The 23,895-nt window shown below is 50.2% G+C and overlaps 1 protein-coding gene across 2 annotated transcripts in view; it reads right to left on the reverse strand.

Moving 5' to 3' along the window:
- The window catches only part of TEDC1 (tubulin epsilon and delta complex 1), a 427,923-nt gene that overhangs the window by 28,274 nt on the left and 375,754 nt on the right, over positions 1-23,895 (reverse strand). The gene's annotated exons all lie outside the window — the stretch shown is intronic.

Here is a 23,895-nt window from a genome sequence, read left to right on the forward strand (position 1 = left end):
TTTTGCAAACAGGAGCAATTGCAATGCCTCCGTCCAGTCAATGTCTTTTCAGTGTGTAGCACCGAGTCATGAATGCAGGAGGATATTGTAGCCACCCAAGGTGTGTACACGCTTACCCCCCGGTACAAGACCATGTGTGAAATAATCAAGCACCATAAGAACGTCAGGGAACAAAGCCTGGGAGCAGTAACGACCTTGGCCATCCCCACGGGGTGATGTAAGCCAAGGGCTGGGATGATGAAGGCTCCGCACTTTATTGTGAGGTGGAACAAAAGAGCAACTAGCTCATCTCTAAGGTGATGTGGGTATCATGGGTGTAGCTGACCATGTGATCGTGTCTGGCAAGTAGGATTAGCTCACTTGGGAGTAGTCACTATGGTCGTGTATAGCCTAGCATAACGGGGCAAACAACAGGCGGTGTGATCAAGACTCACGTGCATCCTCAGCCGAGGGTGTCCGGGCTCTTCTCCTGCTCCTCTGCCGGCGTGGTGGTAGAGGGTTCCGTTGAGCGGCAGGGCCCGGGCGGCCAGAAGGGCGAGGGAGAAGGGTAAGCCAATTCGGTACTTGGATCGGCTCCACACCCAGAAAAGTGAAGAGAGCCGGCAGTTCTGCTGGTGTACGCAGGGTAAAGGAGGTTGTTGCATTGCGGATGATGACTGCTAAGGGATATCCCCAGCGATATGTGTATCCTTGACGCCTGACCAACTCCAGAACGGGTCTCAGTAGGGCTCTTCTCTGTAACGTGGCCCTAGAGAGGTCTGGGAGGATCTTAATGGTAGCGCCATCAAATTCCACGTCTCCTTGCTCCCATGCCTTGCGGAGGATGAGCTCCTTCTGGTTGTAGTGATGTATCCTGCAGAGCACGTCCCGGGGCCTCTCCGGATCGGAAGATCTTGGACCGAGAGTTCTGTGGGCACGATCCAACTCCAGGGACTGCGAGGGATTGCCCAGGACCTGTTGGAAGATAGCGGTAGCGGTCACCGCCAGATCCCCCGCGCCTGTCGCCTCCGGGAGACCTCGCAGCCGCAAATTGTTGCGTCGGCTGCGGTCCTCCAGGTCCTCCAAGTGGTGTTGCAGGTCGATGGCCGTGGCAGCTTGCGATTCCTGCGAGCGTTCCAGTGCCAGCACTCTCTGCGTAACAGCGGCTAGCGATAGCTCCCCGGTATCCACGCGGTCCGTGAGGGTGTGCAGTTCTGCTCTGACCTCCTGGATGTCTCTGCTATGCGCCTCTTCAATGCGGAGCATGAGGCCCTCTATATCTGCTTTGGTGGGGAGAGTCTGGAGGATAGCAAGCAGATCTGCCGGCATGCTGGACGGCTGTGTGGATGTGCCAGCCATATCAGTGCGGAGGGCTGCAGGTGTTCCCGAAGGGGGATCCAGGGTGGTGGATGCAAATGGGGAAGCCTGCAAGTCCGGCGGGTTATGTGCTGCCTCGTGCGGTGCCCGCGGCGAGGCTACAACGGCGCCCGGTGACAGTCTCTGTGCGCCTCGGAAATATAGCTGAATGCCGCTCCGTGGGGTAGCCGAACGGGTGTCTCCCGCCGCCGATCTCGTCCTATACCGTCTGGGGGTTATCATACCTCGGTATGGATTGCTAAAAAGCCGTCTGTATTGCGGGATGGGGCAAGGTGGCCAGGAGCTCCAAAAATCCCGTCCTCACTCGGCCATTGCTAAGCCACGCCCCCCACTTATGCATTTGTACATGTTGATCATATTCACTCGAACATCCGGACCGGAACTCAGCCTGCCACAGAGGCTGGTAAAACTGGGCCGGATTCCTGTTTAGTTCCTCACAAAGGAGCGAATGCGAGGTGAAATGTACCTATTATCGTGTATATGCCTCGCATACTGTCAGATATCCTCTTCCAATGCTCAAGCCCCTGTGGCTGAGCACTTGACCAAACCATACAGTGCACGAGAGAGAGGGCATCTGCGTTATTTAGGAACTTTCCTGGCCTGTGCTCCACCTAAAACCGAAACAAGCCAGGAATCACCTTGTCACATGGCCATTTTTCTCCCTGTTGTCACACATCCACTTAAAGGGAGCATGGTCGGTGGCCAGTTTAAATGACCTCCCCAGTAGGTAATACCTCAGGGTGTCTAAGGCCCATTTAATGGCGAGACACTCCTTTTCTACGATGGCATAGTTCTTTTCATGCTTGTTCAGCTTCTGGCTCAGTAATACAACTGGTGTGCTCCTCACCATCCCCGTTCTGTGACAGTACAGCCCCTAGACCCACCTCAGAGGCATCCGTCTGTATGACAAACTCCTTGCTGATGTCAGGGGCCACTAGTAATGGTAACCCACTTGACCATGACTGATCCTCTACCCTTTGTCAGAGGGGCAAAAGTTGGGTATGAACCATCTGTAATACCCCGTAATGTCCAGGAAGGCCCTTACTTGTTTTTTATTGATCGGTTGGGGCCATTTTTGAATTGCCTCAACCTTATTGGTCTGCGGCTTGACCGCTCCTCGGCCAATAATGTACCCAAGGCATTTGGCCTCCTCCAAGCCTATGGCACTTTTTTTGGCTTAGCTGTGAGACCTGCTTGCCTAAGGACATTTATCCGCCGGATAGTCCGATACGTGTGTACACGGCAAAAGAGACCCTGCCATTTGGCTAGGAACTTAGTTTCCACCGTGGGAACCAGTACTAACACTCTGTCCCCGGGGCTGAAAGTACGGACCTTGGCACCCCGGTCATAGACCCTCCTCTGGGCCTCCTGGGCTCGCTCCATATGTTCTCGCAGCAGGTGCAGGACAGCTGCAATTTGCTCCTGCATCAAGGGGACATGCTTTATGATGCTTCTATATGGGGTGGCCTCTCCTTCCCACGTTTCTTTTGCGACATCTAGCAGCCCCCTGGGATGTCTACCATACAAAAGCTCAAAGGGGGAATAGCCTGTGGATGCCTGCGGAACCTCTCGTATGGCAAACATGAGATATGGTAGCAGAAAAACCCAGTTTCTCCCATCTTTGTCGACCACCTTTTTCAGCATACATTTCAAAGTTTTATTAAACCTTTCGACCAGACCATCCGTTTGGGGGTGGTAGACAGAGGAACGGAGATGGGAGATTTTGTATAACCTACACAGTTCCTTGGTAACCCTGGACATAAATGGGGTACCCTGATCATTTAAGATCCCTTTTGGGATCTCCCCTTGACTAAACACCTGAACCAATTCCTTAGCAATAGCCTTAGCGGAGGTGTTGCACAATGGTATGGCCTCAGGATAGCGCATTGCATAATCTAGGATCAACAGAATATGCTGGTGACTCCGGGCAGATTTCACAACTGGTGTCAGGAAAGGTTCCCTCCGCTGGTAATATCAATCATTTGGCATGCAGTACTGCGATCCACCAGCAGGTGTCTCCTGCTGGAATTATGTAATCTTTGGTCCGCAGTACTGGTGTCCACCAGCGGAGGGATCCTGGCAGTGTGGAGCATGTTGTGCCTTCTACAGTCAGGCGTCACATGACTGACAGCAGCCATTATAAATACCCGGCAGGTGCACACACACCTCGCCTTGGTATTGTCCTTGAGCCCTGACCTGCAGCCTGTTTGATACCTGATCCCTGTCCTGTGTTCCTTATCCCATTTGCTGATCCCTCTGTGTATGACCCTGGCCTACCTATCGTTTACGGTCCTTGCATTACCCATTTATTGTACATATCTGTCTGTTGTTGTTTGGGGGTCTTGTTGGTTGGTTTATTGCACTGTGTGGTTGTATTTATATTATTCACTTTCTTTAATAAATCATATTTCACTTATACACATTTGGGTTTCCTCTGTTGCAGTCCACACAGTTCTGGTCTTATCTGATACATGACAGAATACCAAGGCGATCTCTGACCAGAAGTGGCTACACAGAGGAACCATCTTGGTTCAGGTTGCTTACTGAAATGAATTTAGAAGTGATTCATTATTATGCTTTGTTGGCGTCTGAGAGTGGTGACTATCTCCGCCAGACACTGAAAGAGTGGACCAGTGATCAGCTGTTGGAAACCATTCGTTTAGCTCACTCCTGGGTTGATCAGGGCTGTATGGTGTTTGGGGATGTTCAGCCGTTAATTCAAATCTGCACAGAGCTGGCCCTGCCCTGCATCCCAGGGGGCCAGGATGATTTTTCTCCCCCTTTCGGTATTAATCAAGTCACATCACTGGTATGGCTTCTGGAAGATGATTCCCCTTACTTTTTTGAGCATTACACAGCCTGTTCCCAACAGATGATAATAGAATGTGTTGATTCCGTACAATCCCTTGTTAGACAGGCAGTATGTAACCCGCAGTTTGTACAGCCACTACTTTTAGCATGGTCTGGTATTTTGCAATCAGCCACAGCCAGCCCACAACAAACCCTCTCTGCTACCAAACACCTGCCTGCCCAAGAGTCTCTTCCTCCATCACCTATGGCAACATCAGTTTCAGCCCAATATACTCTACTCCCCACCAAATATCAATACCCTGTTTCTTCCTGCTGCACATATCCTGCCTTTAATCCAACTGCCTCTTTCCCATGGCCCACTATCCCTCAAGAACTTCCCCCAGCCACTGTTACCTCTTCCCTGCCATATTCCAAACCTTCTCTCCAGTCTGATTCATCCCCTACCTATAGATCTGCAGCTACCTACAGGCCTTCAGTAGCTAAATCTAAAAAGAGACGGAAGTTCTTTCCTACCCATTCGATCCTGCCAGTAACGCAACCTGCCTCCACATCAACCAACCTGCTCCAGTCTGCCTGCATGCCAGCTGAACCTGATCACCCACTTGATTCTGCCAATCATCTGCCTGCTATCCAGCCTGATGTCCCGGCCTTCCAGCCGGACGCCTTCCAGCCTGATGTCCCGGCCTTCCAGCCAGACGCCTTCCAGCCTGATGTCCCGGCCTTCCAGCCAGACGCCTTCCAGCCTGATGTCCCGGCCTTCCAGCCAGACGCCTTCCAGCCTGATGTCCCGGCCTTCCAGCCAGACGCCTTCCAGCCTGATGTCCCGGCCTTCCAGCCAGACGCCTTCCAGCCTGATGTCCCGGCCTTCCAGCCAGACGCCTTCCAGCCTGATGTCCCGGCCTTCCAGCCAGACGTCTTCCAGCCTGATGTCCCGGCCTTCCAGCCTGATGTCCCGGCCTTCCAGCCAGACGCCTTCCAGCCTGATGTCCCGGCCTTCCAGCCAGACGCCTTCCAGCCTGATGTCCCGGCCTTCCAGCCTGATGTCCCGACCTTCCAGCCTGATGTCCCGGCCTTCCAGTCTGATGTCTTGCAGTCTGATGTCCCGGCCTTCCAGTCTGATGTCTTGCAGTCTGATGTCCCGGCCTTCCAGTCTGATGTCTTGCAGTCTGATGTCCCGGCCTTCCAGTCTGATGTCCCGGCCTTCCAGTCTGATGTCCCGGCCTTCCAGTCTGATGTCCCGGCCTTCCAGTCTGATGTCCCGGCCTTCCAGTCTGATGTCCCGGCCTTCCAGTCTGATGTCTTGCAGTCTGATGTCCCGGCCTTCCAGTCTGATGTCTTGCAGTCTGATGTCCCGGCCTTCCAGTCTGATGTCTTGCAGTCTGATGTCCCGGCCTTCCAGCCTGATGTCTTGCAGTCTGATGTCCCGGCCTTCCAGCCTGATGTCTTGCAGTCTGATGTCCCGGCCTTCCAGCCTGATGTCTTGCAGTCTGATGTCCCGGCCTTCCAGCCTGATGTCTTGCAGTCTGATGTCCCGGCCTTCCAGCCTGATGTCCCGGCCTTCCAGCCGGATGCCTTCCAGCCTGATGTCCCGGCCTTCCAGCCAGACGCCTTCCAGCCTGATGTCCCGGCCTTCCAGCCGGACGCCTTCCAGCCTGATGTCCCGGCCTTCCAGCCAGACGCCTTCCAGCCTGATGTCCCGGCCTTCCAGCCAGACGCCTTCCAGCCTGATGTCCCGGCCTTCCAGCCAGACGCCTTCCAGCCTGATGTCCCGGCCTTCCAGCCAGACGCCTTCCAGCCTGATGTCCCGGCCTTCCAGCCAGACGCCTTCCAGCCTGATGTCCCGGCCTTCCAGCCAGACGTCTTCCAGCCTGATGTCCCGGCCTTCCAGCCAGACGCCTTCCAGCCTGATGTCCCGGCCTTCCAGCCAGACGCCTTCCAGCCTGATGTCCCGACCTTCCAGCCTGATGTCCCGGCCTTCCAGTCTGATGTCCCGGCCTTCCAGTCTGATGTCCCGGCCTTCCAGTCTGATGTCCCGGCCTTCCAGTCTGATGTCTTGCAGTCTGATGTCCCGGCCTTCCAGTCTGATGTCTTGCAGTCTGATTTTCTGGCCTTCCAGTCTGATGTCCCGGCCTTCCAGTCTGATGTCCCGGCCTTCCAGTCTGATGTCTTGCAGTCTGATGTCCCGGCCTTCCAGCCTGATGTCTTGCAGTCTGATGTCCCGGCCTTCCAGCCTGATGTCTTGCAGTCTGATGTCCCGGCCTTCCAGCCTGATGTCTTGCAGTCTGATGTCCCGGCCTTCCAGCCTGATGTCTTGCAGTCTGATGTCCCGGCCTTCCAGCCTGATGTCTTGCAGTCTGATGTCCCGGCCTTCCAGCCTGATGTCTTGCAGTCTGATGTCCCGGCCTTCCAGCCTGATGTCTTGCAGTCTGATGTCCCGGCCTTCCAGCCAGACGCCTTCCAGCCTGATGTCCCGGCCTTCCAGCCAGACGCCTTCCAGCCTGATGTCCCGGCCTTCCAGCCTGATGTCCCGACCTTCCAGCCTGATGTCCCGGCCTTCCAGTCTGATGTCTTGCAGTCTGATGTCCCGGCCTTCCAGTCTGATGTCTTGCAGTCTGATGTCCCGGCCTTCCAGTCTGATGTCTTGCAGTCTGATTTTCTGGCCTTCCAGTCTGATGTCCCGGCCTTCCAGTCTGATGTCCCGGCCTTCCAGTCTGATGTCCCGGCCTTCCAGTCTGATGTCCCGGCCTTCCAGTCTGATGTCCCGGCCTTCCAGTCTGATGTCTTGCAGTCTGATGTCCCGGCCTTCCAGTCTGATGTCTTGCAGTCTGATGTCCCGGCCTTCCAGTCTGATGTCTTGCAGTCTGATGTCCCGGCCTTCCAGCCTGATGTCTTGCAGTCTGATGTCCCGGCCTTCCAGCCTGATGTCTTGCAGTCTGATGTCCCGGCCTTCCAGCCTGATGTCTTGCAGTCTGATGTCCCGGCCTTCCAGCCTGATGTCTTGCAGTCTGATGTCCCGGCCTTCCAGCCTGATGTCTTGCAGTCTGATGTCCCGGCCTTCCAGCCTGATGTCCCGGCCTTCCAGCCGGATGCCTTCCAGCCTGATGTCCCGGCCTTCCAGCCAGACGCCTTCCAGCCTGATGTCCCGGCCTTCCAGCCGGACGCCTTCCAGCCTGATGTCCCGGCCTTCCAGCCAGACGCCTTCCAGCCTGATGTCCCGGCCTTCCAGCCAGACGCCTTCCAGCCTGATGTCCCGGCCTTCCAGCCAGACGCCTTCCAGCCTGATGTCCCGGCCTTCCAGCCAGACGCCTTCCAGCCTGATGTCCCGGCCTTCCAGCCAGACGCCTTCCAGCCTGATGTCCCGGCCTTCCAGCCAGACGCCTTCCAGCCTGATGTCCCGGCCTTCCAGCCAGACGCCTTCCAGCCTGATGTCCCGACCTTCCAGCCTGATGTCCCGGCCTTCCAGTCTGATGTCCCGGCCTTCCAGTCTGATGTCCCGGCCTTCCAGTCTGATGTCCCGGCCTTCCAGTCTGATGTCTTGCAGTCTGATGTCCCGGCCTTCCAGTCTGATGTCTTGCAGTCTGATTTTCTGGCCTTCCAGTCTGATGTCCCGGCCTTCCAGTCTGATGTCCCGGCCTTCCAGTCTGATGTCCCGGCCTTCCAGTCTGATGTCCCGGCCTTGCAGTCTGATGTCCCGGCCTTCCAGCCTGATGTCTTGCAGTCTGATGTCCCGGCCTTCCAGCCTGATGTCTTGCAGTCTGATGTCCCGGCCTTCCAGCCTGATGTCTTGCAGTCTGATGTCCCGGCCTTCCAGCCTGATGTCTTGCAGTCTGATGTCCCGACCTTCCAGCCTGATGTCTTGCAGTCTGATGTCCCGGCCTTCCAGCCTGATGTCTTGCAGTCTGATGTCCCGGCCTTCCAGCCTGATGTCTTGCAGTCTGATGTCCCGGCCTTCCAGCCTGATGTCTTGCAGTCTGATGTCCCGGCCTTCCAGCCTGATGTCTTGCAGTCTGATGTCCCGGCCTTCCAGCCTGATGTCTTGCAGTCTGATGTCCCGGCCTTCCAGCCTGATGTCTTGCAGTCTGATGTCCCGGCCTTCCAGCCTGATGTCTTGCAGTCTGATGTCCCGGCCTTCCAGTCTGATGTCTTGCAGTCTGATGTCCCGGCCTTCCAGTCTGATGTCCCGGCCTTCCAGTCTGATGTACCGGCCTTCCAGTCTGATGTCCCGGCCTCGCGGTCTGATGTCCCGGCCTCGCGGTCTGATGTCCCGGCCTCGCGGTCTGATGTCCCGGCCTTGCAGTCCGATGCCTTCCAGTCTGATGTGCCTGCTGTCCAGCCTGATGTGCCTGACGTCCCAGTGCCTGCCTTCCAGCCTGACGTCCCAGTGCCCGCCTTCCAGCCTGACGTGCCGCTGCCCGCCTTCCAGCCTGACGTGCCGCTGCCCGCCTTCCAGCCTGACATGCCGCTGCCCGCCTTCCAGCCTGACGTGCCGCTGCCCGCCTTCCAGCCTGACGTGCCACTGCCTGCCTTCCAGCCCGATGTGCCAGCTTCCCGGTCCGATGTGCTTCTGTCTGCTGCCCTGCTTGAAGTTCCCGTTACCCAACTTGATGTGACTTTGCTCATAGCCCAGCTTGACGCAATGGACTTTCCCCAGCAACTGCTAGTTGGAGCGTCCGGAGGTCGCTCCTTTGAGGGGGGGTACTGTCAGGAAAGGTTCCCTCCGCTGGTAATATCAATCATTTGGCATGCAGTACTGCGATCCACCAGCAGGTGTCTCCTGCTGGAATTATGTAATCTTTGGTCCGCAGTACTGGTGTCCACCAGCGGAGGGATCCTGGCAGTGTGGAGCAGGTTGTGCCTTCTACAGTCAGGCGTCACATGACTGACAGCAGCCATTATAAATACCCGGCAGGTGCACACACACCTCGCCTTGGTATTGTCCTTGAGCCCTGACCTGCAGCCTGTTTGATACCTGATACCTGATCCCTGTCCTGTGTTCCTTATCCCATTTGCTGATCCCTCTGTGTATGACCCTGGCCTGCCTATCGTTTACGGTCCTTGCATTACCCATTTATTGTACATATCTGTCTGTTGTTGTTTGGGGGTCTTGTTGGTTGGTTTATTGCACTGTGTGGTTGAATTTATATTATTCACTTTCTTTAATAAATCATATTTCACTTATACACGTTTGGGTTTCCTCTGTTGCAGTCCACACAGTTCTGGTCTTATCTGATACATGACAACTGGCCCCACCAGGTCCATGCCAATCCTCTCAAAGGGGATCTCAATTATTGGTAGAGGGACAAGAGGGCTGCGAAAATGGGATGACTGTGCCGACATTTGGCACTCGGGGCACGATTCGCATGTACTCCTTGACATCTGCATGCATCCCGGGCCGGAAAAATCTCTGGGCGATTCTCTCCATGTTTTTTTCGATACTGAGATGTCCCGCCATTACATGACCCTGGGCCAGGTCTAGTACCACGCTGCGGAAGGGTTTGGGAACCAGTAGCTGTTCTATCTCATCCTCTTCACATTTTACCACTTGATACAATAAATTGTTTTTAATGGCCATGTAGGTGAAAGACACCCCCCAGTTAGGATCTACGGGTTCCCCATCCAACATCTTAACATTTTCCCTGGCTCTCATGAGGGTGGCATCTCGCAGTTGCTCGGTACAGAAATCCTCTCTCCTGACCCCTAAGTCAGGCACTACATTCTGCCTACTTTCATTGTCAGGGTCAGAGGTGCTCTCCTGTTCATTACCCTCGGGCAGGGAGCTGGCTTCCAGGTCCTCTGGTTCCCCAGCCATGACTGGGAAAGGAAGAGGATCTCCATCTTCTTCGATCATACCAACAGCACCCCTTTCCTTTTGGAAAAAAGGGTCCGATGAGAGTTCCCATGGTTCCCCAGCAGGGGGAGCTCTATCTACCAGTCTACCATAAATTCCAAAAATGGGGAAAATCTCTCCCCACTAAAGCTTCATGAAGCAATGAAGGTACCCCCCCCCCACTGAATGTGTTACACTGCCCCAGGGGGTATCCAGCTCAACCACCGCTGTCTGGTAGTCCCGCATGTCCCCATGGATGCAAATTACCCCAATAGTACAATAGTACTGGGGTGTAGTTTTGTGGAGTTTATAAATCAATCCTGACTAGGGTCACCACACTACCAATGTCTAGCAGGGCTGTCGGTGGCTTTCCATCCACTGAAATAACATACATTTGTTTTTCAATGCAACTCTAACACGATGCAGTACGACCTGTGCAAACAGAGAAATGCGTCTTTTCATATAAGCATAATCACATTGCATTGGTTCATCATTTATAGGACAGTTTGCAGCAATATGCCCTAATGCATGGCAATGAAAACATTGTATATGCTCTACCGCCAGTCCTCTTAATGGTCCCAAAGACCTTCCTGGCTTCTTTAGCCAGTCTCAAGGTCTAGGACCCACAGTCTCATCATCTGTAACAGTCTTATCAAATTTCCCCAAGCTCTTGAACCCCGGAACAGTCTTACCAGAACCACTGGGAGATCTTACACCCCTAGACACACCGCAGTGGGGCGTAGATAGGTTCACCAAGTCCTCAGTAGTGCCGTACCTCTCCACTAAATCCACCAGTTGGCCCGCAGTTTTGGGGTTCCCCCTGTCCGACCCACTTCCTCAGGGCAGCAGGGAGCGCATGCAGGAACCGTTCCATTACCGCATGCTCCATGATCTGAGGGCTTGTCAAGGACTCTGGCTGCAACCACTTCCTGGTGAGGTGGACCAGGTCAAACATTTGTGAACGGGGTGGCTTGTTGCTGGAGTAGGACCACTGATACACACGCAGGGCCCAGACTGCCATGGTGACAACCAAGCGTGTGAGCATCTGTCTTTAGAGTCTCATAGTCCTGGGCCCGATCTGGTTCTAGATGAAAATAGGCCTTTTAGGGTTCTCCTGTTAGAAATGGGGCCAACAGACCCGCCCACTGCTCTTTTGGCCATACCACGCAGACAGAGACTCTTTTGAAAGTTGCACTGTATGCCTCAACATCATCCGCAGGTGATATTTTTTGCAGGTGGTAGGAGGCACGTACCATCTTTGGTTCCGCTGACACAGGAGGTGCAGACCCTTTTTTCAGTTCCACCATAGCCTCTGCGAACTGCCGGTTAATTTCCTGCTGGGCCGCCTGTTGTGCTGCAGCAGCCTCTGCGACTTGGCAGTACATCTCCTACTGGGCCACGCATTGTGTTGCGGCAGCCTCTGCGACTTGGTGGTGCATCTCCTGCTGGGCCAACTGTTGTGCTGCAGCAGCCTCTGCGACTTGGTGGTTGGTTTACGCTGAGCTGCATTGGCCTGTAGCAGGGCCTTTATCATTTCCTCCATCTTCAGAAAAGTGCCTGCTGAATCCACCACGTGTGGGGGGTTTAGCTTGTGGGGATCTCCTTTTCTAAATGACAGTCAGCAAACAGGCACTTTCTTAAAAATCTGGCGGATGCCAGGTTTATTTGCAGGAGGTTTGCAAAGTAAAAACAAAACAGTAAATTAAAGCCTTGCCGTCCGGCGCTAACTAAACAAATAGTCTCCTCTCTATACAGTGCAGGCTGGACCCACAAAACATACGGAAAAGCAAACCTTTTTTAGTCCAACAGCCAGAGCTCCTCTCACTCAGGTTCCTTCCTGAGTCTCAAAACCAGAGCCCTGCTGTGCTCTCTTCCTGGATATTTAAAGTCCAACTGACTGTGGACTCCAGTGGACCCAAACATCCAGACCGGAACCCAGCCTGCCACAGAGGCTGGAAAAATCAGGCCGGATTCCGGTTTAGTCCCTTACAATGGAACAAATGCGAGGTGAAATGTACCTATTATTGTGTATCTCACCTCGCATACCATCACAAGAGGCATAATGATATCTCTCTCTCTGGAGTCCATACCTCTCTTAACAAGAAAGGACTTTGCTCGCTTTAGAAACCGCACCTTGGCATTGCATTCTATTTATTGAACTTATGGATCTACCAAAACCCCAAGATCCTTCTCCACTATCGATTCCCCCAGTTGTACTCCCCCTAATATGGATGATGCATACATATTCTTGGCCCCTAAGTGCATAACTTTACATTTATTAACATTAAACCTCATTTGCCACTTAGTTGTCCAATTAGACATTGAGGTCGCTTATATGTTAGAGCCATCCAGTAAGGACATTATTCTACTGCATTGGTGTCATCTGCAAAAGACAGAGATGGTACTTGTAATCCCATGCAATCATTTATAATTATATTAAAGTAGTAACAGTCCCAACACTGTACACTACTGAAAACCTTAGAACAGACATGTCCAAAGTCCGGCCCGCATTCTGGTTTTGAACGGCTCGCCTGGTTATCTGGACATATATATCTTTTGCGGCCCCCAACGATCTTCCAGCGCCAGGGCCACAAAATATACATGCTGGCTGCCTTGGAGGGGACAGGGAGAAGGCAGGACAAGTGCTGTACACACAGGTTTATTTCCTGTTTACAAGGCAGCCTCTGTAATAGGAAGTCTCATCTCCGGCACTGCCATTGGACGACTGTTCCGTCCATCAAAGGAGGCAGGACTTTCTATGAAAGAGGCCGCCGAGAAAAATTGGATTTTTGTACTCACCATAAAATCCATTTCTCCGAGTTCAACGATGGACACAGCGCCTCCTTAACCTTAACCATTGGGTTATATCGCCTCTGCAGGAGTAGGAATAGGCAGAACAAACACCTGGCTACTCCTATGGGCTATCCCCAGTCAGTATATAACCCCCTTCCTACTCTAGGTATTCAGTTTAGTAGCAAGCAGTAATAGAAGTATCAAAAACTTCATAGAGGGGTGGGCGCTGTGTCCGTCGATTAACTCAGAGAAATTGATTTTACGGTGAGTACAAAAATCACATTTTCTCTTTCGTTCAACGACAGACACAGGGCCTCATTAATGCTGACCATTAGGATGTCCAAAAGCAGTGCCAAAGAAAAATTAGGGGTGGGCAAAATAACCCAAGGCTATCCACAAGAGCACTAACCAGGACACAGGAGCCTTAACCGGGTCACAGGAGCCCCAACTGAAATAAAAAATATTTAAAGAAAAAACACCCCTTATGAGGAAACCCCCCTCTTAAACATCTGTGATACCTAGCGCGTAGCTGCGGTCTGCACACGCTCGCTGGCTGGACTGGGGAGACCATTGGATCTAGATTATCCAGCTCGTCGCCCAGCCTAGCAGTTGATTGCACATCTCTCAGGAGAAAATGCATGAAAAAAAAAAAAAAGACAAAAAGTTAAATTTGCTAGGACCAAAAGATCCTAGCAAGGAGCTGGGTCCTTACTCCTGACTAGACAGAAAAATAGGATTTTTGTACTCCACCGTAAAATCCTTTTTTCTGCAGTTCACTGACTGACACAGCTCCTTTACTTAGACCATCGGGTTGCTATGCCACCTTCAGGAGAGGACTAGGCAGAAAATGTTAACATGTACAACAAAACCAGAGCTTTCTAGTTCAGCCCAAGGGACAGTCCCTAGGCTGAGGGGTTGTTACTGAAGGGACCGCCCCTTGCGCGGAACTAGAAAGTTCTGGTTTTGTTGTACATGTTAACATGTTCTGCCTAGTCCTTTCTTGAAGGTGGAGTAACAACCCGATGGTCTAAGTAAAGGAGCTGTGTCAGTCAGTGAACGTAAGAGAAAATTTAATAACTAGAGCAAGGCGGGGGTTATATACTGACTGAGGACAGCCCATTTGCATTGCCAGGTGTCTTTTGTTCTGCCTAGTCCTACTCCTGCAGAGGCAAGATAACCCAATGGTCAAGATTAAGGAGGCTCTGTGTCTGTCAATGAACGAAAGAGAAACAGGAGTTTTTCCTGTATGTAATCTTTTGGCGCTTGTCCGCCCCCTCACAGTTTTCTTTTCTGAGTTGGATGTTACATTGTCTCCCCTCAAGTTAACTAAAATGTTCTATTAGTGTAATCAGCCTGACATATTTATATTTTATAGGCTTTTTGCTAGGGATGAGCCGAACACCCCCCGGTTCGGTTCGCACCAGGACCTTCGAATGAACCGAAAATTCGAACGTTAGAACCCCATTAAAGTCTATGGGACTCTAACGTTTGAAATCAAAAGTGCTAATTTTAAAGGCCAATATGTAAGTTATTGTCCTAAAAAGGGGTTGGGGACCCGGCTCTGCCCCAGGGGACATGAATCAATGCAATTTTTTTTTTTCAAAACGGCCATTTTTTCGGGAGCACTGATTTTAATGACACTTAAAGTGAAAAAAAAAAAGTGAAATATTCCTTTACATATCGTGCCTGGGGGGTGTCTATAGTATGCCTGTGTAGTGGCACCTGTTTCCCGTGTTTAGAACAGTCCCTGCACAAAATGACATAACGGAAAAAAAGTTATTTAAAACTGCTTGCCGTTTTAATGTAATGTCTGGTTCTGGCAATATGGATGAAAATCAGTGAGAAAATGCATGGGTAACCCCCCTGCCCATTACCAGCCCCCTTGGGTCTTGTATGGATATTAAGGGGAACCCCATACCCAAATTAAAAAAAGGAATGACAGAAAAATTGGGCCTTAGGCACTAGTGCTGGTGCCACGACACTGCAACCTCTCCCAGATACTCTAGTTGGAGTGCAGGAATGAGCCCTGCTGCAAAGCATTGCATCAAAAACTGTAATTACATGCCCCTGTTAAACAGGGGCTGAAAAATTGGGCCTTAGGCACTGGTGGTGGTACCCAGAACCAAAAAGTTATCAGCAGGATCATTAAGGAGGAAGAGGAAAGTCAGCATCAGCATAGGCAGTCGTGAAGGGATGTGACATTTCAAAAAAAATTATTCGGTTACATCAGCTTCAGGTGCTTGGTAGCTGGTGGTGATCCAAGACTGATTCATCTTTATGAAGGTCAGTTGATCAACTGGGTCGGTGGACAGGCTCACCCTGTGATTCGTTACAAAGCCTCCAGCCTCTGTGCGTTCCGAAAGAACGCTGGATGCAGGACAGGCCAGTAGCTCAATTGCATACTGTGCAAGCTCTGGCCAGTGATCCATCCTCAAGACCCAGTAAGCCAGAGGATTTTCGGTGGGAAAGGTCTCCAAGTCTGACCTTGTCTCTAGGTATTCCTGCACCATGTAAATCAGGCGCTGGCTATGGTTGCTGGAACCAATCATACCTTGGGGCTGCGGACTAAAAAATTGTCTGAACGCATTGGTCAGATGGCCACCTTCTCCACCGCTCCTTCTGTGACTGACCAAAGCCTCAGCAACACGTTGTCCAGGACCAGGAGTTTGTAACCTCCCAGTCTCTGGGAACGCGTTGCACAGACCTTTTTGCAAGGCCTCCCGGAGATGTCTCATCCTCTGCTCCCTCTGCGATGGCAAGATAAGGTCCGCAACCTTACCCTTGTACCTTGGATCAAGGAGAGTTGCCAGCCAGTAATGATCCCTCTCCTTGATCCCAAGAATACGAGGATCCTTCCGCAGGCTTTGCGGGATCAGGGAGGCCATGCAGCGTAGGTTAGCTGAGGCATTTGGCCCAGAGTCCTCTGGGTCACTAAGGACAACATGATCCGCAGCCACCTCCTTCCATCCACGTACAAGTCCACGGGTTTCTTGGGACTGTAAATCATCCCTAAAAGACTGCTGCTGCTGAGTGCCAGCACCTCCATGCTGACAAAATCCTCCTCCTCCTCCTCTTCCTGTGTGATCGGCAGGACAGCAGGAACACTGTATGGATAAAGGGGGCCTTGAGAGGCAAGGAAGTCCTCATCTTCCTGCCTCAAGTGCCCTGTCCATTATTCCATGCAGCGTATGCTCCAACAGGTGGACAAGAGATTCAGTGTCACTGATGCATGCACTGTCACTGCTCACCATCCTCGTGGCCTCCTCAAATGGTGATAGGATAGTGCATGCATCCCTGATCATGCCCCACTGGCGGGGTGAAAACAAAACAAGCTCCCCTGACCCTGTCCTGGTGCCGTAGTCGCACAGGCACTCTTTGATGGCCCTCTGCTGCATGTGCAGCCGCTGCAGCATGGCCAACGTTGAGTTCCACCTGGTGGGCATGTCATATATAAGGTGGTTCTTGGGCAGGTTCAACTCCTTTTAGAGCTCAGCCAGCCGAGCACTGGCATTATATGATCGGTGGAAATGCACACAGAATTTCCTGGCCTGCCTCGGGACATCCTGTAAGCCAGAGTATCTGCCCAAGAACTGCGTCTGCATCCTACCTCAAGTGACCAACCTAGAGATGTCCTATGCTGCCTATGCTTTAACCTCAAGGAAGAGATCCTCCCCCGGACCTAGTAGATGGGCATTTTAGAATTTGATGGAGCAGCTATTCACCTTCTTCCGGATAGCTCTAGAACAGTGGTTCTCAACCTAGGGGTCGGGACCCCTTCGGGGGTCGAAATGAGGATTTACCAGGGTTAACTGAATCCTAGGCTGTTCCTGAAGTCCGAACCACTCTCCCTGTCTTTTTTAGGCTGCTCGGTTGGGTTGTTCCTGGAGCCCGCGGCCGCCCAATCAGCCTCTTCGCAGCCGCCCATTTAGTTCATGGCATGGCTGGGGGCAGAGACTAGAGGTCAGTTGGCTGGTGAGGAATGTGAAGTGGGTGGGGGTGGAGGAGACCCTATCTTTTGATTTCGACATAGGTGTCACTGCTGTGAGGCACCACAAAGTCAGAGACACAGTGAGTTACTCTGCCTGTGTTTAGACTTGCCATTAAAAGTCCCCACTACACCTATGTTGGCTGATCAGAACTCCTCCCAGCACTGCCACTCATCCCATCCCCCCACCAAGGAGTAAGAGAAGGAATAAAAATAGAGAATACATGGAAGGGAGAGGAAAAGAGGGGGAGGAACAAAGAAAAAGGGACATAAAGAATAGAACAAGAAAGACGGCTAGAGAGGGATGGGGGAAAAAAAATAAAAAAATAAGGATAGAGAGAGAGATAAAAGGGAAAGAAATGAGAACAAAGAGTGGTACACCCTAAAATGTACCATAAGGGGTTTTATTACTGTCTCTAAAGGGACTCTAAATGTCCGTGGGTTAGGGGAGCAAATTACTCATCTTGCCTCGGGTGCTGACGATACGAAAATAATTTTACTGTTAGGGTTCCCCACAACTTGAGAAATTTTAACAAGGTGTCACGGCGAGAGCAAGGTTGAGAACCACTGCTCTAGAAGAACCTTACTGATGCAGAACTTGCTTAAGCAGTTTCTTGGTGGCCTTACCTATAAGTGGGGACACACGTTCCATCTCATCACACGTAAGGGAATTGACAATTTCACTGTAAATCACCCATCTGAGCTACCGGGTCTATTTGCCTTTGCGGACATGGACCCCATACTGGTGCCCAACTGGCTCACAGTGACCATTTCTCAGGAATCACAGAGCAGCACCCCTCAGAGCAGACCACAATGGAACAGGAATAACTATTGCTTCCGAAGATGTCTTTCCCAGGCTCAACAAGCTGCAAACCCTTGATACTATGAATGAAAAGATGATGCCGACAACTGTCTCATTTGAAGTACATAGAAAAAATTGTAGGGTAAAGCCCCCCAAAAAGAAAGTCACAAGAGGACCATGCAGCTTAAACATGGGTTTATGAGTTTTTTTATTTCAAATGTATGAAAAATAAAGACTTGATAAAATTACCCACCACCGTCATCTAACCTTAATTAAAAAGACAACGTTGTCCAAGTGATTGTAACTGCAAAGCAAGCAGCACATGCATACAAAACTCACACACAAAACCAAGGATTTCCAATTAACCACCAAATTAGATGTGTTGAAGAACAATATAGTGGGTGGTCTCCAACTGTAGTATAAGTTATGTCCATGTATCAGAGTATTCTCAGACAACCTTCGCTTGTTGAATAAGGAGGAGTCCCGTGAAGGATGTATTGAGTGACTTAATACCGGTTAAAGAACCCTGAAGGTATCAGTGAACAAATCCCGAACAGCAGTGGAATCACTCATCTTCTCAGTTTGTATAAAACAAAGCACCTCAGTATAATCACAATATGATAGTGATATGTCAATATAAAGCTCTGTGGTCAGAATTCTCAGAGAGTATAAATGAAAGACGATGCCGTAAGTTAACCAGCATTGACACACAGTGCACAAATGCTGTTGTTAGGCCAAAGACTGATAGGTCCGCTCACCTGACCAAGTGCAAGCAGGGCCGTGTCTCAGCTAGCCAAATGAAATTGGTTCCTTTCGTGGCAATAGAGAGGAGACAGCATCAGTTGCTCTGGTCTTTCCCATGGATTCATTGCTCTCTACGTAGTGCATGGGGGTTTTGCCTGGTATGCTATACGGGTGACCTGGGAGGCTGGGTTGGATTATTATGGCACTCCAGGTAACCTGGTTTGTAACCCTGTGGACCTTTATCCACTCAAAATTGGTCTAGTGCTGTTAATAGTTTGACATATATGGGTTAATGTTACCTAACCTAGTTTACTTGATATTTTTCCAGGCAGGCTACTTAGCTCTATTGGGGAGCTCACGGAGTGTTTAGACAGTAACCTTTAATTAAGGGATTGTCTGCATAAAATCTATAGTCCGGGACCCCTGGAGTGATATTCTTGCTCCCTGTTTGGATGCCCTTTGTGCCCCCCGGGGGCTGCAGCTTTAATGGCCTCTCTTAATTGCCACTGCACTGCCCCCCCCCCCCCTTTTCATGACCATTAGTACATACAGGTTGATTGACTACTGGGACTAGTGCACTGGAAAGCTGTTGTTAAAGGTGCTTCTCTCTAGAGGGCATATACATAGTTTTCCTGTGTCTCCTGTTATGTCTGTTTATTTACAAATTCATATATTTGTGAGGTATTAGTTATACCCTTAATTGATACCATAGAAATCTTATACTTATTGCTGCTGTGGGGGTTCCAATGGCCGTCTCTCTGGGCTTGACTGAGGACTGTTTAGGCTTTTCTTTTCTCTACTCTTTTCACTTTCTTTGCTTAACTTAATTTCTCTTACTCTCCACCACCTACTACACCCACCCCCCTTCCTTTTTATTTTCTCCTTGGTAACTCGGGAGCAGCCTTAAGCTAGCAAATTTTTCTCGGCCTTATGGCTGATAAGTTCCTATCCTGGAATGTTAAAGGGTTAAATTCACCAGAAATGTGCACCAGTTGTCTAAATGAGCTCTGGAGACAAAGTTCACATAACTTTTCTCCAAGAGACTAATTTCAGGGCAGACAAGGTCCCAAATTTCTCGAACAAAAATTTTCTGATGGCCTATCATAGCTCATCTTCATCCTCTAAATCCAAGGGGATGACGATGCTCGTATCTAAATCAATATCATGGCAATTCATTGATTAGTCCTGTGGTCAGGTTCCTGCTGCTGAAGGGTAAACTTTACTCCCACACATTTACACTTGCAAATGTTTATCTCCCCAATGCGGACGAACTCTGAGCTTCCTGGAATTCTTCCTTGAGCGTACCCTCATCTTAGGGGGAGACTTTACCTTAACCCTGGATCTCCGCAATAACTCTTCCACGAGTTCTTCCTCCCTGCCCAGAGGAGTCCGGCTTTGACTTAAGGACCTTCTGCATTCCCACCAATTAGTATATATTTGGAGAAACGTCTACCTGTTGGAGCGGGATTATACCTTCTATTCTCACACTCATGGCTCCTATTCTAGAATTAACTTTTTCTTGCTGAAACACATGGCCTCTAAAGCAGAGATCAGTCAAATCATGATCATGCCTCCAATTTCTGGAGCTTGCTCTCTCAAATTCATCTCTTACAATGCCCACATGGCGGCTCAATGCGGCACTTCTTTACGATCCTGAGATAGTTGCTGATGTTCTTAAGGAGCTTATTTTGCTACTAATGTGGGTTCTGTGACCAACCCACTCTCTGTCTGGTCTGCACATAAGTGCTATATCAGGGGGATCTTCATGAAATATGGCTATGAGGCCAAACCACTCACTAAAATCTTACCTGAACTCTTAGCAAAACGTCATAATCTGGAGCAGCAACATAACGCTCCGACTGATAGTGCGACTGAAGTGGAGTTAGCACGGCTCAGAGAAGCCATTGGAGAACATTCTTTATACAAAGCAAAGCACACCTTGCTTAATGAATACGGTGAGAGTGCGGCCCTATTTTTAGCAAACTTCTTGAGAGAAAAGCGCTCCCAGTCCTATGTCCCTGCATGGCTTGCCCCATCAGGATCTAAAATCCAGACTTCCCCGGCCTTGGCGGAAGCTTTTCGGGACTTCTATTAATATTTTTTTTATTATCAAAATTTTTATTGATTTCATAACAATTCCATTAATATTTCACAGTATATCACATTTCCAAATCTTTAATATAAAATCCTTTTCCAATATATCATACCCACCTCCTACCCAAGAAAAAACAAAATACAAAACAAAAACAAAAAAAACCCAAGAAAAAAAAAAGTTAATTAACCCCCCACCCACCTTAAATTTAACTTAATGTATGAGGCTTCCAAAAAGCCATATTAACCTTAATTAACCATTCCCTCCCTCCAACCTCCTCCCAAAAAAAAAAAAAAAAAAAAAAAAAGTGTCACTATACCTACACTTAGTGTATGAGGCTTCTAAAAAGCCATATTAACCTTAATAACCACTCCCACATCGTCAAAAAAAAAAAAACATCACCCAATCTCCAGTGCTTAATTTATCTTCTCCCATATTGCCTGTGCCATGGGGGGTGGTCAGGGAGAATCAATAAGAAGAAAAGAGAGAGAAAAGAGGGGGGGGGGGAAAGCGGGACTTCTATTCAAAACGTTAGAAGTTGGATTCGACCTCTATCTCAGCCACAACACTGCTTACACTCTCGGCTATTTGGACATACCTTCAGGAAGCTAACCTTCCTACCCTTACAGATGAGGACAGAGAAGAGTTATCCCAGCTTATAACTACAGAAGAATTTGCATTAGCCATTGCTAAAACTCAATCTGGGGCCGGACAGATTTACACTTGCCTACTACAAATCATATCAGACCCAATTATCGTCCCACTTTACCTCGGCTTTTAACGCTGTCTTGGAAGGTCACGGTATTCCTCCAAACTTGCTATGTGCAGCATTGTAGCTTGGCTCAGGCAGGACTTTGCAAAAAAGCTGCCCCCCACACAAAAAAAAGCCCCACCTCTGCCCGACGGCCACACAAATAGTCTCATAGAGCGACATAAAGTGACTTAAAGGGGGGTCTCCACTCGGCTGTACTCAGGTGTGGGGGGGGGGGGGGTCTCTGATTGGCTGTGCTCAGACATTTAAACCCTTGATCACCCTAGGTGTTAACCCCTTCCCAACCAGTCATTAGTACAGTGACAGTGTATAATATTATCACTGTATTAATGTCACTGGTAATGTCCGTGACAGTTAACCACTTAAGGACCGCCTCATGCCGATGTACGTCGGCAGAATGGCACGGCTGGGCACAATCACATAACTGTAAGTGATTCTTTAAGTGCCCAGCCGTGGGTCAGGAGTGCGCTGCCGGCGGCGCGCTCCCGTCCCGGTTCTGTGCTCCATGCCCGTGGGACCAGCGGACCCGATAGCCGCTGGTGTCCCGCGATCGGGTCACAGAGCTGAAGAACGAGGAGAGGTCTGTGTAAACAAACCTCTCCCGTGCTTCTCTGTGTGGCTGTCACGATCATCTCTTCCCTTTTATAGGGAAGGACGATCAGTGACATCACATGTCACGCCACCCTACGATAAAAAAAAAACACATAACGTCATACATAACACTACACTACCCCCTAGTGGTTAACTCCTTCACTGTCAGTGTAATTTACACAGGAATCAATGCATTTAAATAGCATTGATTTCTGTATATCTGACAATGGTCCCAAAAATGTGTCAAAAATGTCTGATGTGTCCGCCATAATGTCGCAGTCACAATAAAAATCGCTGATCGCCGCCATTACTAGTAAAAAAAAAAATATTAACAAAAATGCTATAAAACTATCCCTTATTTTGTAAACACTATAACTTTTGTGCAAACCAATCAATAATCGCTAATTGCGATTTTTTTAACCAAAAATATGTAGAAGAATACGTATTAGCCTAAACTGAGAAAAAAAAATGTTTTTTATATATTTTTTGGGGATATTTATTATAGCAAAAAGTAAAAAATATTGCATTTTTTTCAAAATTGCTGCTCTATTTTTGTTTATAGCGCAAAAAATAAAAACCGAAGAGGTGATCAAATACCACCAAAAGAAAGCTCTATTTGCCACTAGTAGAAAAAATTGAAAATGCCAGTATAGTTTGTAGAAGCTATCATTTTCATGCAAACCAATCAATGGGCAGCACAGTGGTGTAGTGGATAGCACTTTCGTCTAGCAGTAAAAAGGGTTGCTGTTTCGAATCCCAACTACGACACTACCTCCCTGTGCCTGCATGGGTTTCCTCCCACACTCCAAAGACATGCTGGTAGGTTAATTGGATCCTGTCTAAGTTGTCCCTAGTATGTGTATGTATGAATGTGAGTTAGGGACCTTAGTGTGTAAGCTCCTTGAGGGTAGGGGCTGATGTACAAAGTACATCTCCCTTCAGCTGATGGGAGAAAGGGGAGGGAGCAAGTGGGGGAGATACACAGACACGAGCTGCCTGTCTATCTCCCCCGCCCCCCCCCCTGTATGCCAAAGGGAGAAGAGAGAGCGGCTCTAACTGGGTTTTCCGTGCTGCCGCCCAGCTTCCTGTCTGCTGTTTCCATCATAGGAAATGTAGTCCCTAAAGATTGGCAGCCACTGTGTTTCTACAGATGCCATGCTACAGCACTCCGCTGGGGGAGAGCAGAGGAATTGAGTGTTACAGGAGGAAAAAAAAAATTAAGGAGTACTGCGCTGGGGGAAGTCAGAGAGGGAGCCACACTGCACCCTCACCACCAGAGAGCCACGCTGTACCCACACCACCAGAGAGCCACGCTGTACCCGCACCAACAGAGTGGGAGCCACGCTGTACCCGCACCAACAGAGTGGGAGCCACGCTGTACCCGCACCAACAGAGTGGGAGCCACGCTGTACAAGCATCACCAGAGAGGGAGGCATGCTGTAACCGCACTACCAGAGAGGGAGGCATGCACCACTAGAGAGCCACGCTGTACCTGCACCAAAAGGGAGAAAGATGGAGCCACTACCAGGGTACAGACATGCTACACTACTGACTAGAGTTGGCCTGGGCAACCCAGAGTGAGCAAAAGTCCAGCCGGAGGGATCACTGTTACAGTTTCGCCAGTTCTGGTAAGAGGGCCTGTTGGCCATTATCCATTACTGTTCCGGCACTGAGCTCCAGTAACTGGCCAGACGGGTGAGCTAGCATGGGTACCCAGGACATCTGCCGCTGGGGGTCCCACAAGCGGCGATCGGCTTTCCTTACCAGCCGACACCTCTCTCCCCACTGATAGCCGCACACACTCCTCTGCATTTCCTCCTCCTCTGCTCCAATGTTCTAGTGTACACATCAATGAGGAGGAGGAGCCACAGAGGAGGGACACAACTTCAGTGCAAGAGTCACACTGCTGGTCTGAGGTCTGTGTATAGTTTACAGTGGAGGGGGGGCACAGTAACCAGGAAGGGGGGCAGATAAAAGATGCACACATGGAGTGATGGGAGCAGGGGTAGAGGGGATATGTGCTGGGTGCTTTAGGAGGGGAGAGGATATGTGCTAGTGGGGGGGGGGGTCTGATCCCCTCCCAAAGCACCCAGCACATATTCCCTTACCCCCCTCTCTCCCC

Source organism: Lithobates pipiens, unplaced genomic scaffold (genome assembly GCF_037356315.1).
Source record: "Lithobates pipiens isolate NorthernLeopardFrog02 unplaced genomic scaffold, aLitPip1_a1.2 Scaffold_30, whole genome shotgun sequence".
NCBI lineage: Eukaryota > Metazoa > Chordata > Amphibia > Anura > Ranidae > Lithobates > Lithobates pipiens.